The 11,180-nt window shown below is 39.3% G+C and overlaps 1 non-coding gene across 1 annotated transcript; it reads left to right on the top strand.

Moving 5' to 3' along the window:
• The first annotated feature begins 1,248 nt into the window (after positions 1 to 1,248).
• Positions 1,249 to 1,412, top strand: LOC115032189 (U1 spliceosomal RNA). Its single transcript, XR_003837848.1, has one exon. It is a non-coding gene; the product is annotated as a U1 spliceosomal RNA (small nuclear RNA).
• Positions 1,413 to 11,180: the final 9,768 nt, after the last annotated feature.

Here is an 11,180-nt window from a genome sequence, read left to right as displayed (position 1 = left end):
CCACGCAGGGGTAGAGGAGCTAGACCCCCGAGTAGCTGGGAGAGGGGGTATTTAAAGAAAAAAACACAACCCAAGGGGGTAGGGAGGGCGTTATTGGAAAATACCAAAAATACCAGTGAAAAATCACAAGGGGGGACTAAAAATCACAAGGGGAAACTCCCTGCTTCCCAAGATTGTTCTCAAGATTTTAATCTAACTTTGTGGTCAGCCAGTTCCTGGAACAAGGTCACTGAACAGGCTAACCTACATTCTTGGCTTTACTCTGTTTGCTAGGGGGGTCTGGATTTTTTCCTGGTCTTTCAATAGTAGTGTGGTATTGCTATTCTCTGGGAGGTTCTACCAGCAGCTGATCAATACAGATGCAGATACTCACAGCCAACTATTGGACTGAGCCTGGGAACTCGAATGGGAAGAGCAAGGACTGACAGAGCTGAAGGGGATTGTAACCCCATAGGAAGAACAATATCAACTAGCTGGACTATGCAGAACTCCCAGAGACTAAACCACCAACCAAAGAGTATACATGTGGGCATCCATGGCTCCAGATACATATGTATCAGACGATGGCCTTATCTCACATCAGTGAGAGGAGAGGCCCTTGGACCTGTGGAGGTTTGGTGCCCCAATGTTAAAACTAACTAGTACAATCACTTCCAGTGAAGAAACTATTAACACAATGAAAGTTGACAAACACTTGACCACAGGTAATTTCAGTCTGATTTAAAGCAGATGTCCAGCTAGAATGAAAAGAGTAAAAGCACAAACACTGTATATAGTGGTTGAAATATAAATGCCACCCAAAGGCTCATAGGGAGTTGCAGTATTAGGGGTTGTGGCCTTGTTGGAGAAAGCCTGTCACTTGGGGTGGGCTTTGGGGGTTTAAACATTCAAGCCAGGCTCAGTGACTTTTTCTTCCCACTACCTGATGATCCTGATGTAGAATTCTCAGCTACTTCTCCTACACTATTTCTGCCTCCATGCTGCCATGATTTGGGTCATGACAATACTGGATGAAAACTCTGAACTGCCCCATCTGGGAATCCATCCCACCTGCAGACACCAAACCTCAACACTATTGCTGATGCGAAGAATTGCTTGCTGGCAAGAGCCTGGTATTGCTACAGTCAGTCCCAATTATATGTTTCCCCATATAAGAGTTGTCATGGTCATGGTGTCCCTTCATAGCAATAGAAACTTTGACAAAGACACTGTAGTTTTCTAATATATTGTAAAATACAAGAAAGTAGTATACTTACCTGGCATGGGAGATACCATGATCACGAAGGTGGTTTTCCCAGGGCGAGGCTTATCCATTGCACTCCGGATGTGCTGACCCCTGCGATTTCCCCAAATGCGGGAAACTCGACTGCATAATTTGTGGTAGTGGGGGACTGCGTTTGCGCTCTCCCCTAAATAAAAAAAAATAAAAATAAAAATAAAAATAAATAAAAAAAGAAAGTAGTGATCAGCATGATTAGTCTCAGATGTTCTGCTCTGATTCTTGACAATGAGGTTTTGAGGTGAAGATTGGATTTCAAAATATTTAATTTATTGATTTTTTTTTTTTTGGTCAAAGTACTGATATTGAAACCCAGGGCTCTCTGCACTCTAGGCAAGCACCTTACAACTGAATTAAATTATTGTAAGGAGGGTTGTGTTTGTAGTATATAATCTTTACCATTTTGAGGTATGTTCTAACTATCCCTCACACCTAGAACTTTTATCATGATGACATTTTAAAGTTTACAAATGCTGTTTAAGCATCAACTGAAATAATTATGGACTTTGTTTTTAAGTCATTTGTATTGTGTTTTACATTTATTGATTTACATGTACTATACCAACTATGTCTCACTGTGAAATTCCATGATTAAATACAGCAAGTACTTCCCATAATCTCAAAACATTGCTTCAGAAGTTAAATTAGAAGACTACTGGCCAGATAATATTGTTGTTCTTCCTATAGAGTTGCTTCAGCTCCTTCAGTCCTTTCTCTAACTCCTCCATTGTGTACTCAGTGCTCAGTCCAATGGTTGGCTGTGAATATCTGCCTCTGTATTTGTAAGGTTCTGGCAGACCCTCTCAGGAGGCTCCTGTCAGCAAGCACTTCTTGGCATCAGCAATAGTGCCTAGGTTTGGTGTCTGTATATAGGATGGAACCCTAGGTGAAGCAGTCTCTGGATGGCCTTTCCTTCAGCCTCTGCTCCACACTTTGCCCCCATGTATCCTTTAGACAAGAACCATTCTGGGTTAAGAATTTGGAGATGAGTGGGTGGTTCCAATCCCCCTACCAGGGGCCTTGCCTAACCTCTGAATATGGTCTCTACAGATTCTCCCTCACATTTTAAAGGTATTTTAAAGGTATTTAATCTCATCCCTGTTGGGTCCTGGGAGCCTCTTGCTTTCCAGGCATCAAGGACTTGCCTGTGACTACCTCCAGTTCCCCATCCCCCATTGGTACACATTTCTGTTCAAATTCCTCTGTATATCATCCCTGTCTCCTCCAATACCTGATCCTGCCCCCTTTTCCCTGCCCACTCCTCTCTTCCTGCTAAATCCCTCCCAACATCTACCTCCCTGAGTATTTTGTTCCCCCTTATAAGAAGGACTGAATCATCCACTTTTTGGTCTTTCTTTTTCTTGAACTTCATATGATCTGTGCATTGTATCTTGGGTATTCAGAGACTGTGGGCTAATATTCACTTATCAGTGAGTGCATACTGTGTGTGTTCTTTTGTGACTGGGTTACTTCACTCTGGATGATATTTTTTAGTTTCATCCATTTAGCTAAAAAGTTCATAAAGTCATTGGTTTTAATAGCTGAGTGGTACTTGATTGTGTAAATGAACCACACTTTCTGTATCCATTCCTCTGTTGAGGGACATCTGAGTTCTTTCCAGCTTCAGGCTATTATAAATAAACCAGAACATAGTGGAACATGTATCCTTGTTATATGTTGCAGCATCTTTTGAGTATATGCCCAGGAGTCATATATCTGGGTCCTCAGATAGTACTATGTCCAATTTTCTGAGGAAATGTCATAATGATTTCCAGAGTAATTGTATCAGCTTGCAATGCCATCAACAATGGAGGAGCGTGCCTCTTTCTCCACATCCTCACCAGCATCTGCTGTAACCTTAATATTTGATCTTAGCCATTCTGACTGGTGTGAGGTAGAATGCAAATTTTGATTTGCATTTCCTTATGACTAGGGGTGTTGGACACCCCCTTAGGTCTTCTTGGCCATTCAATATTCCCCAGTTGAGAATTCTTTTTTTTTTTTTTTTTTTTTTTTTTTTTAGCAACAAACCAGACCCCAGAGAGCTCCCAGGAACTAAACTACCAAAAACCAAAGGGTATTATACATTGAGAGACCCATGGCTCTAGTCTCATGTAGCAGAGGATCGCATTGTCTGACATCAATAGGAGAAGCCCTTGGTCCTGTGAAGGCTTGATTTCGCAGTGTAGGGGAATGGGTGGGTGGAAGGTGGAGCACTCTCATAGAGGAAGCAGGGGGAGGGGGATGGGACAGGGGGATTCTGGAGGGGAAACTGTGAAAGGAGATAGCATTTGAGATGTAAATGCATAAAATATCCAATAGGAGGAAGAGGAGGAGGAAGAAGAGAAGGAGGAGGAGGAGGAGGAGGAGGAGGAGGAGGAGAAGGAGAAGGAGAAGGAGAAGGAGAAGGAGAAGGAGAAGGAGAAGGAGAAGGAGAAGGAGAAGGAGAAGGAGAAGGAGAAGGAGAAGGAAAAGGAGAAGGAGAAGGAAGGAGAAAAGAAGGAAGGACTACTCTACATATACTGGCCACTAACATTCACAGAAATGGACATGCAAAACTCAGTATCAATTGATGCCCAGATATGGTGTTCTGGGTTCTGCCTCTTTACATAAACTCCAGCAATACCTCCACTAGAATTCTGAATGGCCACTTATCCTGGCGGAAATGAGGCTAAAATATAAATAGACACATACTACTGTGCCCAGAGCTTCAGCTGTTTTCAAAGACATATTTAAGTATTATCCTTTCCCTATATGCTACATGTTCAATCCCCTTCCCTGTAGCTAGATATTAATCTGATCTATGTGACTTTGCTGTATCCTTATGGAATCTGAGCTGCCATTGATGATGTTTTGCTTAGACTGTGTCCATACCATTGGTCCTTTTTTGTCACCTGCACAAATCACTGGATCAATTAAGGACTTAACATGTCATTTTCTTTTCTCAGTGTGGAGGAGCAGCTTTGCCCCTTCTAGAAGATCATATTTAATCACTCTTGTTAAGATACTGACTGTTCCTTATACCTACTAAGTCCTACCCATGAAGAACTCAAAATTCAGTGTTAATCGTGATAGAAACTTTACCTGTCTTTTGTGTAACCAGATGAGTTTCTCAATTGAGGATAACCAGAAGCAAGATACCATGAGAGGTTGGGCACAGGAGTGATTACTTCCTGCTGTTCAGTTTTAATTGGACTTTGTCCTGGTATTGTTGCTCTGATATCATCTTTCAAGAGAATGCATAGTTGCATAGATATTACAGGCAAAAAGGCAAAGTATTGTCAAAATCCAAAATGATTTTCTGTACTTTTTAGGGCAAAGGTACATACATATGGGAGTTAACTTTTCTATAAAGAGCTGGTTTGAGTCATCCTGTGATAGAGCTGAGCTAATTGCTTAGATTTGATCTAATTTACTCAGAGATGTACTTTTAACTATGTTGGCATATAAGTTATGTTAAGTAGAGAACTTGCTTTTAGGACCTATGTATAACTTCTATCACCAATATGTACTGCATCTGGACCTGATTATGCCTTCAGTACTTCTTGTCTGCTTATCCTTTCTTTGTAGAAGCTGTTGACAGAACTGTACTATGTCAATTGTGTGCATTTTGTTGCCTGATGCATTTTCTGTTACCGACACTTCATGATAAACATTGTTATAATGCATACTCACTGTCTTGTCAATGGGTTGATGTATTGGGTTGATATACTACTGCTGCATATTAACTTGTGTCTGATTCTTAAATAATTGCCTTTCTGTGCCCTTGACCAGAAAGCCAGAACAGTCATTTTTATCTATGAATGTGCCCTCAATCCTTTTCTACCTAAAATGGATAATCCAATTTGCCACCAGTAGCTCAGCTATTGGGAGAATTTATTCTTACTTCCGTCCTTCGGAACTATCTCTGCTAAGGAGAGGCAAAATACAATTGTAGAAAATTTTCAGTTTGCATGAATATAATGAGGTAAATCAACTGAGAGTCAAACATATTTTATTCCCACCATTGTAATAAAGGATGTGCATCTTGTGGAAATGTACTGTAAACTGATTAAGATACTTCAGCCATCATAATGACAAGTTAATCTAAAGACATTTCTTCTAGCCATGTTCACTCTGTGTTGGAGACACCCCACATTAAGCTGGAGATGCCTGGGACCCCCGATTACAAGGAAGAGAATTGTGCTAGGAGTACTGTGGTTCAGAGCATGAGGCTATGGCCTCTTAAGGGTCCCAGTATGAGTATTGAGAGGCCCCGATGGCTGCTTCTTTGGTGCAAGCACCTTGTGATGTCATTTCTGCAACTATTCTTAGTATGTATCATTCTCCTTATCTATTTACTGTTCCCTCTCTTGTCTACTTCCTTGATTAAACTGGTATTTGGTGACCTGGCAAGACCTAGTAGGAGCCTGCTTGATATCAAGGAACTAGATGTTACTAATAATATTAAAATGAAAGCTGTTCATGAATTCAACAGCAATATATGTTATGGTCACTCACTCAAGGTACAAATGAAAGTAACGTAGAGCAGTGGGCAGAGATGAGTAAATCTGCAGCTGTTCCTCCAGTCTTAGTTTAAACTCTGTATAATAGAAACAGGACATTTTTTTTTTTATTACAAAACTGAGGATGGAATAAAACATACAGATATTTCCCAGAAAGTCAGCAATGAGTTCTTTGGGTTTGGGGATGATGGTGTCAGCCCCCTAGGAATTCTCCATAAAGGTTAAATGAGGATGTTTTTGTAGACAGACAGATGGCATCCAAAAATTACAAAGACTTCAGGGTCAGCAGAATGACGTCATTCATGTTTGCCCTTTTATGAAGCCATACTGTCTCAGGCATGTCTGAAAGATACTGACTTTGTAACCAAAATACTCCTGCCTCTGACCTCACTGGAGATTGGTGGTCAGGAGATATATATATATATATATAATGTGCTTGCTATAAAACTTTTATGTTTGAGATTTTACAGTTTCCTTTTTTCTGTTCTAAATCTGTATGACTCTGTCATAGAAAGTGTTGACACAGGAAAATAGAGAAGCACTTACTCACCCTTTTATGAACTTTGTAACCAAACTCCCTTGCATGATTTCAATGAAGGACTGGGCTGAGTCAAGTCTCTATGAGCATTTCTGACAACTGAGTTCAGAGGCTCTCGTGGTCAGATCAGTCTTTCAGTACTGGATCTCAATTGTGTGTGTTCCTATTTGCCTATCAATTATCCCTAGTTCTTGAGGATTCTTAGACCCTTGTTGAGATTGGACCCAGGTAACACTGGATTAGTAATCAATATTCTTCACAGGATGATTTCTTGCTAGAAGTTTGACTCAATCTTGTCTATCATATTCTACAAAGATTCAGTGGGCTTTCACTATGCTGTTTTAGCCAAGGAATGGGGATATTTTTCAGAGCTTTTCATTGTGGTGCTGCAAACAACCTTGCAGTTGTTTTGCATTTTCCCCTGGTCATCAGCAGATACTTTAAAGACAATTGGCAACTTATAATTGTCATTGATGGCACTTTTCAAGGACAAGGAAATAGTGTTTTAGGACCTGAAGACCTGAAAAGCATAATACAGGACTAGTTAGATAAAATAATACTAATTATGTGTAACAGGAAATGCTATCAATTCCTGCCAACTGGATAGGCTGCATTCTGCAGTTAAAAAGAGTGAACATACTGAAATCAGCATAAGCCAACTGGAACACTCATTTACTCTTGGTAAGAATTTATAGTAAAGGAAGTCAGAAAGGACTTCAAATAAATACCAATTAAAAGGTGATCATATAAGTTGTATAATACCTATATATTTATACAATAAATATTTCATAAATTTAGAAGACTTAACAGTGATATGCAATAAAACTAAATAACATCTTTAAAATCACCTACAATAATATAATTTAGTGAATACAAAAGGCACTCACTGTATAATTATAGTTATATGAAGTACAAGAGCTCTTCAAATATATAAATTAACATGGAAGTCCCATATGACTATGAGTATTGATGGTAAAGAGTCACAAAAATATTCTGAAATATGCCAATGTCCAAACCCTTGATGACACAGCATAACTCGTTGAACTATTTATCTGTGATCTGTGTATATATTTACACATGTTCAGTTTTAGTATCAAACACATGAGTGAGATAAGATGTAACTGCAGATATAATATTATGTACAAGGTCTTAACATTTACATTTTCTTTCTTTCTTCCTTTCTTTCTTTCTTGAAAATTGAATAGAAGTAGTGAAATTTGGGGAACAAGGTATGTTATGAGACTTTCTTTGGGACTACCAGCCCCCAAATAATGACATGTCAACACTAAGACATATTTATTATGAATGGCTAGGCCTTATAGCTAGGCTGTTTACTAACTAGCTTATAACTTTTTAGCCAGTTTATTCTATTCTAAACTTCTGCTAAGTACCTATCCTTCTTAGTCCTGGCCTGATTCTTCCTCTATGTCCCCCTAGCAAATCCTCTCATGTATAAATCTCTTCTCTCTCTCTCTCTCTCTCTCTCTCTCTCTCTCTCTCTCTCTCTCTCTCTCTCTCTCTCATCCCACCTTCTCTTTTCTGCCATTGCTATAGATCATCAGATCAGCTTTTTATTGACAAGTGATACTTTTACACAGTGCACAAGAGATTGCCCCTACAGGGGTAGAATGTACTGATATTTTATCCAACAAAAATATTTCAATCTGATATTATAGCAAAAACAACATTACAGATGAAAGACATTCTTTGAGACTTTTTAAAATTTAGCTGTTTCTTTTCAATTGTGCTTTTACGTTACAAGATCAACTGGCACTTGCTTAGAGGAGAAAACAACAACAACAACCAACAAACAACAAACAACAGTGTACCTCCAAGGATATTGCTGATTTCATGTAAGGAATATCCCATTACATAATGCTAATCATTAAATATCTTCCACACTTTGAACATCTGGAAGGACAGTAAGATAGAAGTTTAGAAATTTGAACAATAGATAATAAAAGGGGCCATGAAGTTTTAAAATAAAACTTCCTATGTCAAGGATGGCCTACCTCTTTAAGAGTTGTTTGCAAGGGATGTTTCTGAGGTCTGCAAACAATAAAGCTGTTGCCCATACTGATGGTTACTTGCCAGATTTAGAAGGCAAAACATACTGAAGATACCTGATGTTTTAGCTACAGGGCACAGAGAAATCTGGCTGGGACTGAGCCAAAAAACTCTTCTAGTTTGTTGGCTATCATTTCATGAAACAGTATGCAAGCTATTCACAGTATCAACCTGTTAGGAAAGATTTATCAATTTATGCAATAATTGCATAGCTGTTATGGGTACAATGAACTGTCTTCTGATTAGACTTAAGATATTTCCACAAAAGTGTATTCAATCTGGTTCTAAATACTTGTGATGGAAAGTTATAGGCCTCAGTATGGGAAGTACTTACTAATTTTTTTTTTTTTGGCTAAGTTAATACAATGTGCCTCTAAAACTGCCTTCTAAATATTTGTTTTTATCTGCACATCATTGCTGCTGTCTGCCTCCATGTGGCATGGAAGGAAAATTCTATGGCACTGCACAAGTGAACAGTGATTACTTCAGAGGTTCATAGTTGGTCAAGATCCTAGGAAGCCATAGTGTGGGTCATAGTGGACCATAGTGTCCCACTGCTTGGCTATAAATGAAAGAGAAAAGTTAGACATTTAAATGACCCTCTCTAGTGACCAAAGGACATTACAGAAGAGGAAATAGAAAGAATACAAGAGCAAGGAGTGGATAAAGAAGTGTTGCATAACTTTTATCTCTGAATTGAAATTCTCTCGTGAAGGAGAGGCTCATAGGATTCAGAAACAAGTAGAACTTATAGTATTCAGCAATTTCAAGAAGTAATAGGCTCCATAGGCTCCCTCCCTAGCTCAAAAAAGCAGTAATCAATGGCTGAAGAGACAGGACTTTCTAGTCCACCAAACTGTATCTAAATTACAGTGAGCTTCAAGCCTTCAGCTTTCCTGAGATGACACACATGCTCTGAATGAGCTTTACAGTGATGCAGTTGGCTTTGGGTCACTCTTGTCCCTATCTCAGGCCTCACTAGGTAGCCCTAATAAAACTGAACTTGGTATACCAAGCTGAATTTGGATGTAACATTTTTGGCTTGTTGTTGATCCCTGATCCTCTGAATAGACATGCAGTAAGCCTCTTATAACAAAATACACTTGGTGTTGGCATTTATTCTAGGCTCTGTCACAGTTATCTGGCAACAGACAGAGGTGCCTGACTCACTAAAAAGGGGGCTGCTTTCCACCTCCTCTCTCTCTTGCCCTCTTGCTCTTTCCTGTAGCTCCTGCTCCTGCCCTCTCTCCCTTTTCTATTCCCCTGCTCCACATGCTCATGACTGATCTCTACACCTCTTTCCCTCTCCCTCTCCCTCTCCCTTCCTCCCTTCCTCCCTTCCTCTCTTTCTCTTTGTCTTTCTCTCAAACCCCTCTCTATGCCCTGAATTAACTCTATTCTATATTATACCATCCATGTGGCTGGTACCTCAGAGGGGAAAGGGATACCCCAGCATGGATCACAGAAAGGTAAAAAAAGAATTTCAGACTGGGACCAAATAAACAACAATACAGGTACAAGTTTTCCACTAAATACATGGAAAAATGTGTATGACAATAAACAGAGGCTTCAATGTCAAGAGATGAGACTGAAACGGCAGGATGGGAAGCCACAGACAGTTAGAAGAGCAAGTCTTTCCATTTGCATCCTACTTGAAATGAACCAACTTTGAAAGTTTAAGCAAGCGGGTATACCTTTAGCTTTTAAATGTGTATATGTCATTTTTAATAAGTGTAGCTGCTTGTATTCTCATGCTAATTCTGCCCCTTAAACTATCTGTTTGCAGTGTCCCACATGTAAGAGTGAGGGACCCTGCCCCCAGTTGGTTTTGATTGGTAAATAAAGTTAACAGCGGTCAACAGTTGGGCAGAGAGGCAGAGGCAGGACTGTTAGGATTCTCATGCAAGGGTCCAAAGAGGAGGATGAGAGCTCCACCATGTTTAGAGAAAGTAAAGGAGAAAGAAGACACCAAGCCTGAGAAGGTGAGGGACAGAGGGCACACATGCCATGTAGGAGGGGAGTAAATGACCCTAAGAAGGCCTCCGACTAGGTCTAGGGCAGCAAAGATAGAATATAGATTTTAGTAAGTAACTAATAATTTTGGAATATTGGAGGATGGATGATCCACGTTAAGGTTAGGAAGTGTTCCAGTCCTTGAGTTGTTTTAGGCATATAAAAATATATTTCCATATTTCATTTGGGAACTCCGAACATTTGGACTGGCAGCAAGGAATGCTCTGAGTATCATTTCAATGGGTACTACAACAAATAAATGTTGACTAAATAAGTTGTTCTATTGATATTATTATAATGCTTAATTTCAGTGAGGGTCAAAACATTCATCATTTTCAATATTATTCTACTGCACATCTAGTGAGTTACCCAGTCTTCCAAGCTAACTCTGAATAATCCAGTGCCTTTTCTTTTTTCTTCTTATTATATTGGTTTCATCCTTGTGTCTTTTTCCAAAGTAGATGTGTGAATCTTTGTTCTTCAGGCCTTTCCCTACACAATTTACTCTCTTAATTCAACATTTCCACTTCAAAAAACCTCTCCCATTTAAAAGAAAAAATGTCTGGCTCTCTATCAGCTGTCTAAAACCCAGAGGGTCACATCCAATGACAAGTCCTGATTCTGCATAAATGTTGGTCAGAGAATATATTTACTGCTTAGTTGTTATATGTTAATTTATGGTTAATTAAGTGAGCTGTAATCAGATTACAGCTCAGTTAGAGAGAAACATAAGTGAAATATATCTACTTTATTTTATATAATATGGTATATTTACACT

Source organism: Mus caroli, unplaced genomic scaffold (genome assembly GCF_978045245.1).
Source record: "Mus caroli unplaced genomic scaffold, Mus_caroli_1 scaffold_9, whole genome shotgun sequence".
Classification (NCBI taxonomy): domain Eukaryota; kingdom Metazoa; phylum Chordata; class Mammalia; order Rodentia; family Muridae; genus Mus; species Mus caroli.
The sequence above is the reverse complement of the archived record's forward strand: the minus strand, read 5'-3'. Positions and strand labels throughout refer to the sequence as shown.